We start from the raw sequence: 8,833 nt of genomic DNA, 5'->3' as shown, positions 1-8,833 counted from the left end.
ATGTTCTACTTTAATGACAAAATAAACTACATGATTAAAGTGAAAATGTTGAGATTGAAGTTGACATTTCGTGCTTTTTCCCCACCGTGTGCCTTTTTTTCTCTGTACCCTAATAAGCTTTCATATGACACTCAGACGGTGGGCTTACAACTCTTCTTTTCACTGCAACTTTGATATGTGACTTCTTTTTTATTTCCGGCACTGTGTGATTTTGTGAATGTGAGCTTTCAAATTTCTCCAACACGCTATGTCACTCGATCAGCTTCCTTTTGTTGATTATACCACGGTTTATTTGAACAAATAGTATGTTTTTCATTTGCCTCCACTTGGTATTCGCTGAAATTCTTATATTTTCCCCCGTGCTTTTCCTATTGTCTTTTCACAGAAGGCTGAGCTTAAGGGCGATTTATATTGATTTGCATATTCAAAGAGGCGTAATTCTGGGAGGAGTTGGGGTGTTACATAAAGCGTGTGCACGAGCGTTACTTTTCACGCTGATCGGGATTTATGTAACGGAAGAACGTGGAAGTTGGAGTACGCACAGATTCCTGCATCTGGATTTTTCTGTGCGTAAGCACATTTTGGCTTTTGTGCTTACGCCATATTATAGTGTGAGTTCTGAGCACGGCGTTATACATGAGGCCCCTGGTGTTATATTTATAGTCTGAGGTGAATACAATAAAACGAAAAAGAGACTGGACTGTTCCTTGTGGTGCTCCAGTGTCGCTCACAAACTGCAGTCTGCCCGACAGACAGTCCATTGTCCAGAAGACCATCGGCTCATCCACCTGAATAGTTCTGACTTTACCTCTTAACAAGGATGTCTGGATTGTACAGAAGGCACTGGAGAAATCAAAAAACATAATCGTCACAGTGCTGCCAGCTTTGTCCGGGTGTCCGATAAGCAAACTGCAGTGGGTTGAGCTTATAACGCTTTGCCCGTTCCTGGACAATATCACAATACGTCACTAAGCTCTGAGATGTGGTTTTTGGTTTTGAGTGAGACAGCAGGTCAACCCTTAGCCGCCTTCCTGCGGTGTTGATAGATTACAAAATATGTACATAAAGTCAACAAAATAACACTGAGAAACAGACATGGCCAAAATAGCTGTATTAAATCAATCTTGTAACACAACACAAACGTCAATGGCAGCAGCCGAATCCATAAACACACCCGACCTCCACCCCAAAATAACACAAAAGAAAACAAAACAAAAGCCTGCGAGACTGACCAATCACAAAGTCCAAGCAGTTCTGACACTTCTCATAATGGTTGTCCTTTTTTCTCTTTTCTCAAAGTCTCCAAAACACGCTATCCCAGACAAGCAAAGATCGCTTTTAGCTCACCCAAGTTACTCCCTGATGAATATCCCGTCCCCTTCTGTCCCGGAGCAGGTCAGGCGGTGAAGTCTTCGAGGTGACCACCTTCAAAAATGGGGATGGCAGTCTTCTCTCTGACCACGGAGAGACTATGTTTGCTGCTTTGCAGAAGTTGGGCTGAATCTCCTTTTCTTGTGCCTTTCACTCCCTTTTTCCATGGCGGCCCACCCCCTCCCCAGAAGGTACAACAACGGACCAAACCCTGCAAATGTCCTTCTTACGGCCGATGTGCCCAAAGTGCCTGTTTTATTCTTTTGCCCACCACCTTATCATACACTGAGGATGACAGAGAGACCAAAAAAAAAAACAGTAGATTATGTGGCAGTGCTAGCAGGTGGTCTACCATGAGAGGACTCATATAATCCAGGACCAGCCTCTCTCAGGTCTTCATGATGTGAGACGTAAGTGGAACAGGAATGATGTTTTCCACAACTGTAGTACTTTTCTGGAGACTTGGGGACAAACTGAACAGGTGACAGAAGACACCTCAAAGCTGGTCAACACAGGCTTGAAGAACTTGAGGACGGACTCCATCTGGTCCTGCAGCTTTTCCTGTGTGTAGCTGCTTGCGTTATCGCTTTACTCTGTCGTCAGTTATGGACAGTCCCAGTCCATACTGGTTGCCAGAGGTTGACTTGTCACTGGCCATTCCAATTCACATGGCAGGAGTTGTCGATGTAGTATGGATGGCATTTGGGGGCAAGTCATTGGAAGAAGGGAGGGAAAGTCTATTAAAGAGCTGGTTCAGGGCACTGGCTTTGTCTAGACTCCCTTCTAGCACCTGAGGCCCAGATGCTTGAGACCAGTAATTCTGCCCTGTCCATTCCAGACATCCTTCATGTTATTCTGAAGTTACCAGAAGGTACAACTGTATAGTCTGTGATGCAGTGACTGAGCCCCATCATGAGCGGTCATTGCCCAATATAAATCTCATTGTTGAAAGTGAAAAGTTGGACAAGGTGGCAGAGTTCTCTACTTGGGCATTGTGATTACATGAGATGGTCATTGTTCAATCTAAAGAATGGACAAAGAGCTCCTAACTGAACATGTTGATAAGATGTTTGAAGAAGAGAATAAAAAGCAACACCTGGACTGTGGCTCATATCGCTGTGAATATCAAAGGAAGATGCAGAGTGACAAAGAAAGAGAAGGCCAGGAGGAAGGAAAAGGAAGACAACGTCAGAGGAAATTCAGACAGGAAGGATGAAGACAGCAACGTTGACGAGAGAACTGCACCTCGGACTGGTCGAAGTGAAGGCTCACCTGAGCTAAAGGAGCAGGAGGCGAGTGGTGCTTTGCAGTGCATTGTGGACTAAAAGCTGTTTTTTGTAGCTGCGCCCGAGGGCTGTACGTGTGAGACCAACCCCAGACTTGTCGATCTCTTGTTCAGTACTCACGCTATTTTACTGTTAGTGCCATTTATTATTTACTAGCAGCAGCAGCACCCGGCGCTGCACAGGTGAGTAATTCAAGCTCTGGTCCGTTTGTCTGCTCGTCTCCCTTCAGTCTGTTTTGGAGGTTCACTTGCTCTGAGCCACCACGTGGCCCTGTCCTTCAGTCTAGAGAGAGAGAAAAAAACACCAAAGGTACCCCCAGGGTCAAAATATTGTCTCGGGACAGTCTACAGTCTTCTCCTGATCAACATTTGTATACTGGACGGACACGGAGACAGACACACACACACAAGGCCATGCTGGGGAGTTGCCCGGGGGCACCACGAGCATAGGGGGCTCATGCTATACTTGCTGAGTGGTTGTGTAGGTAGGGGCACCAGTGCAGTGCTTTGGCTGGGGGGCCTATAATGCCGTTAAGATGGCCATGCACACACTCACACATTTTAAAGTTCTATATATTATGATGGTGACAGACGAATAAATCAAGTAAATTAAAAAAATGAACAAAAAAAAAAAACCCTTGGAAGTCCAAGTATGCACTCTTTTATTATTACTAACTACATCCATCCAGCCATCCATTATGCAACCCGCTATATCCTAACTACAGGGTCACGGGGGGTCTGCTGGAGCCAATCCCAGCCAGCACAGGGCACAAGGCAGGAAACAAACCCTGGGCAAGGTGCCAGCCCACCGCAGGACACACACTAGGGACAATTTAGATTCGCTAATGCACCTAACCTGCATGTCTTTGGACTGTGGGAGGAAACCCACGCAGACACGGGGAGAACATGCAAACTCCAGGGAAGCGAACCCGGGTCTCCTAACTGCAAGGCAGCAGCGCTACCCACTGTCCCACCGTGTTGCCCTATTACTAACTCTTAAAAGTAAAATAACACTTCATTACAAAACTCAAGTAAAGGTGCCGCTTTGTGTTGTGTTCCAATGTGATTTTGCTTTAATTCTAATTAATTAAATCATCCAAAGCTGTGGGCACCTGGCCAGGGCACCAGTCTATTGCAGTCAACTACATTGTTCATTCTGCAAGTGGTAGAGAGAGAGAGAGAGAGAGAGAGAGAGAGACAAGAGTCCATGCTGAGTCTGCAAAAGAACAACAAGCCCCTTGTTTGAATCTCCTCACCCCACACACCACTAAAATACCACGGATTACTTTGAAAAAACCCTTGTGAGCCCCTCTTCCCTGCGTGGAGTTTGCATGTTCTCCCCGTGTCTGCGTGGGTTTCCTGCCACAGTCCAAACACATGCAGGTTTGGTGTATTGCCGATCCTAAATTGTCCCTAGTGTGTGCTTGGTGGGTGTGTGTGCCCTGTGGTAGGATGGCGCCCTGCCCGGGGTTTGTTCCTGCCTTGCACCCTGTGCTGGCTGGGATTGGCTCCAGCAGAGAGACCCTGTGTTAGTATATAGCAGGTTGGAAAATGACTGACTGACTGATTGACTTGTGACCCTCCGGGGTCTTGGCCATTCGAAGGGCTCATTCTGCGTTTCAAGCTTACATCAACAACCAAACATTTGCTTCAGTTATTACTCAGTTAAGACTTCACAGTCTTTTTTTGCTCTTTATTTCCCCTTTACGATTTCTCATATTAGGAATTTGTTAGTTTTTGCATACCCCTTGGGGTCAGAGCGCAGGGTCCGCCATTGTACAGCGCCCATGGAGCAATTGAAGGTTAAGGGTCTTGCTCAAGGGCCCAGCAGAGCAGGATCTCTTTTGGCAGTGACGGGGATTCGAACCGGCAACCTTCGGGATGCCAGCGCAGATCCTCAGCCTCAGAGCCACCACTACTGACACTGGGTGCCCAAGAGCAGGTCACTTCACCTGTCGCTGCTCCAACTAGAAAAACAAAAGAAATCTCAAATGTTGTAAGCCGCCTTGGATAAAAGCATCAAATAGTAAGTAAGAAGACACAGTACAGAATACATAAGCAAGGCCGTGAACAGGCTACTTACATAAGGCATGTAAATCACAAACACAGGGGCAAACATTCTAATATGCCAATGCATCATCCCAAAAGAAAAAGGCCACTCAAGAGCAGACACCACCTGAAACAGCTGGGCCCTTGGTCAACTTCACAAACCGACAATCTTTATTATGGATGATCTGAGCAGCAGCCTGCAAATGCAGTAAAGAGACACGTTAGTGTCGTCTTCTCCTACCTCAGCCCTGGGACTTCTTGTGGCTGCAGGTTTTGTCCCAACCAATTTCTGCTTTTAACTCCTGCCTTAATTTGGCAAAGTGGCACTTCCCAGTTTTTCTGTTAATACACAGTGCTATAAGACTGGGAACTCTACATTTTGGATCTTAATCTTATACCATCCTCCTCCTCCTCCTCATCTTTCCAGGTGTTCTGGTCATTTCTGCCGTCATCTGCTAATAATCAAGGCAGCTGGTCAGACACGTTACGCATTCTTGGCTTGTCCTTAACTATCATTATTAACTACAATTAGAGGAGTGCAAAAGGGAATTAAATGCTATGGTGAAAGTGCAAATATTTCTAAACGTATTATAAAAGTAAATCTCACACTGCTGCACTATTCTGAATGCAGAAAAAGGAAAGACAACCAAAAGAGTGAAGCGTTACTCAATGTAGCCAAAGAACTGGATCAATTTAGGGGAAAATGACCGCGGAGCTGTGTGGAACAAACAGGTCCATCCACAGGAGCCACATAGGAATGAACTTGGATAGCACTGTCCTAACAGCCATTCACAAACACTTGTCGAGACCCCCCTATGGCACTTCATCCATCCTGTGTTTTAATATAAAGCTAATTCAGGCGTCTGTATAAACAGACGCATAGCAAATGTGCCTCATCTGCGCAAGAGTCTGTGAATTCACATCCACCTTCACTTGTGCCTTGCAGTCTCATTGCTAGATTTGCAAGTTAACTTTAAGTGCAGGCATGGGGTGCCACTCACCATTTACTCTGGGCAGTCCTCAAAGTTTCTAAAGGATTAAACACTCAATTCAAATTGGTATGTAAGAATACAAAACCTCTCCAGTACCTGAAGAAATTAAAATTAATACTTAAAGGAATATTCAATTAATTACATACTTCTGGGGCTATAGCCTTAATCTTGATTTTAATCGAAAGCTTATGACCCGATATACTGTGGAAATCCAAAACAAATTATGTAGAAGCAACCTTTGCAAACGTGGCCTGTGGTTGTGTGCGTTTTTTACAGCAATGTGGTCACAAAACTAAGTGACATGGCAGAAGGAACAAGATCAGAAACATCTGCTGAGCATCATGCTAATCGCAGACGCTAATTATGTGACAAAGAACACCATAACAGGAAGAGGAGGAAGAAAGGCAGCAGCATCTTTTGGGCGTCAAGTAAATCACAGAAGCCAATTACACACACAAAAAAAACCCAACAACCACCATAACAAAAAGAGCAGCAATACCTGTGGAGGGTCAAGTGGGGGATACAGAAATCAAGCACAATAAACTGAAAGCGAAACATTTTATATAGCAGCAAACTGGTGGCCTTGACCTGTGGTCATACGTTTACAACAAAGTGATCCAAAAACCAAATGAAACCCCATAATGGCAGAAACAGCAGCAACGCCTGTTCAACAAACACACTGCAGAAGGTAATTAAATGAGAAAAAAAACAAGAAAAAAAAAAAAAGACAATACGCTGAAGCACAGGCAAGAAACAAATAACCCCCAAGTATAAAATTTTAAGTAGTGGCCATAAAGGATGACAAAGTGAGCTGTGGTTATGGGTTAATGGCAAAGTGAACAGAAAACCAAGTGACAACCACCATAACGGCAAAAAGAAAAGCAGGGACGTCTGCTGAGTGTCAAGCAAATCAGGCTCATACACGGTGAAGTCCAGAATGCACACTGCAATAAATACCCCAGAAACAAATGTACGTGAACAACGGAGATTCTCCAGTTCTCAAAACCTCTGACCACATGCAAGCACTGCCTTTCCATCCTGACACTGATGTTTATTTGAAGACCACTGCATGGTATATTTACATCAGCGATGTGCAATGTGTCGAGTGCATTTTTGATGCTGAAAATAAAAGAACATGTTTACAAACACGAAAAGTCCTCCTTGCAAGTAATAAAGCACATTAGGACTTCTAGAACTGAAGGGAGTAACGGTTTAGAAAAGTGTCAACAGTGCTATAACCTGAATTGTACTTGCATTTTGTTTTAGGGCCATAGATCCACATCTTTCAGTAGTATTGAAAATGCCACTGGTGTACAAATAGAGAAAAAAAGCTCATACAAATAATCTAAACTACACATTCCTGAATTCTAAGATGTTTTCTTTTCATTTCTTTTTCATGCACATTTACATTTGCAGCAACTGAACACTAAGACCCGTCAAGCTTAAGAAAAGGAATCAGAGGTTTTTTCTCCCCATACAAATGTGCTAATGGCAATGAAGGACTAACCCAACAAAATGAAAATGCACATCTCATTGTGACCCTATGAACATGAACCTCTTCATAACCAACCTCAAAATACGTCTTGCTGTAACCTGCACCCGCAGCAACCCACAGGACAGAAAAGAACTCCCCTTCCCAGATGCAGACTCAGGCAGGCCATCATAAAACTATGGGCGCTTCCCATCTAGTCCACTTCCAGGAATGGGCCATTGGGCTTTAAGGACCTCGAGAGAGTTTTAATATGTCACCATGGCCTTCTGTAAAATAAATACAGCACATGAAAATGGGGCCTAATCAAACAGTCAATATGAAAAGACACAAAAGGACAGCACACACAATTTTAGGTTTTAGTTTTATGTTTTATAGTGACTTAGGCACTGTGAGGAAATGATACACCAAAGAAGCTACTCTTCCCTACCAGCTAAACACACAATAAATACAGGCTTTACAGAAATGATAGAAATACCACTAAGCAGCAGAAATGAGGCACCATCCACTCAAACATTTCCTGAGGCCCTTTGAGGTGCTTTGTTTTATTTAATATTTTACATATAGCCTCTTTAATCCATTTTTTCATATTTGCAACACCTTAATACAAAATCTAAACCACACCCCCACCTCCCAAATTCCTGCCTATCCGAAATATTAAAAAGGGTTGTGTTTCTCCTTTCACACTCTTGTGCAAATTTCAGACTAACCTCTCATGCGCAAATTCAATATAAAATTTAGGTTATTAAAAGTAATGGCATAAAGATCCTAAACATCATTTTGTAACCCTTGTCACTGTAAAATATGGTTAAAATATTTAAATCAAGAAGTCTATTTAATTTTTAATTTGTGCAAAATCTTAAAACAGTTATTACTTTTGCCTGCTTTGCTTGACAAAAGGTCAGAGGAATGTGTGGCAACACAGAAGTCAATTATAACTGTAATAAAAAAAAACAAAAACAAAAAAAAGAAACAATGATGTCCTGCATGGTTAATACTAATAATAATAATGTATATAATGATAATGACAAATACTTCTGAATCAAACCAATCAGGCTGGAACAAGCTTTAACAAGACTTTACAAGACAAAACAAGCACACCCAGGACAAGACTACAACAGGTTTCGCAAGGTCAATGACATTCTCAGCAGTAGGAATGTTTGCATGGCAGCATCAGCTTTGAAAGTCACCTAAATTGGGATGCTTATTTGAAAACCATTCATTTTAATTATAATTCCATGTACAGTATTTATACATTAAACCATGTCAAACAAAATCTGCATGTAATACTTTTTATAAGAAAATACAGCATAGTTTTCTTGTCAAGATGTATTTGGCAAACATTACAGAAACAGACATTTGATTGCTTTCCAAGTGCTCATTCTTCAGACCCCGTTACCTAAAATGCTCATAGAACAAAGCACCTTAGTCCCAACATTATATACAAATAAAAAAAATACTTAAATATTCCCACATGATGTGGGTAAAAGACAAAAATAGGAGTCCAAGGAAAACATTGGATTAAAAAAAAAAAAAGTTAATTTATGGCAAGTAGCACATGTAAACAATAAAACAACACTAATAGTGTATTGCAAATCATGTTTTGAGGGGAGGTTAATGTACAAGACTGGACACATCACAGTTTCA

This window comes from Polypterus senegalus, chromosome 6 (assembly GCF_016835505.1).
Source record: "Polypterus senegalus isolate Bchr_013 chromosome 6, ASM1683550v1, whole genome shotgun sequence".
NCBI lineage: Eukaryota > Metazoa > Chordata > Cladistia > Polypteriformes > Polypteridae > Polypterus > Polypterus senegalus.
This window is presented reverse-complemented; position numbering follows the sequence as displayed.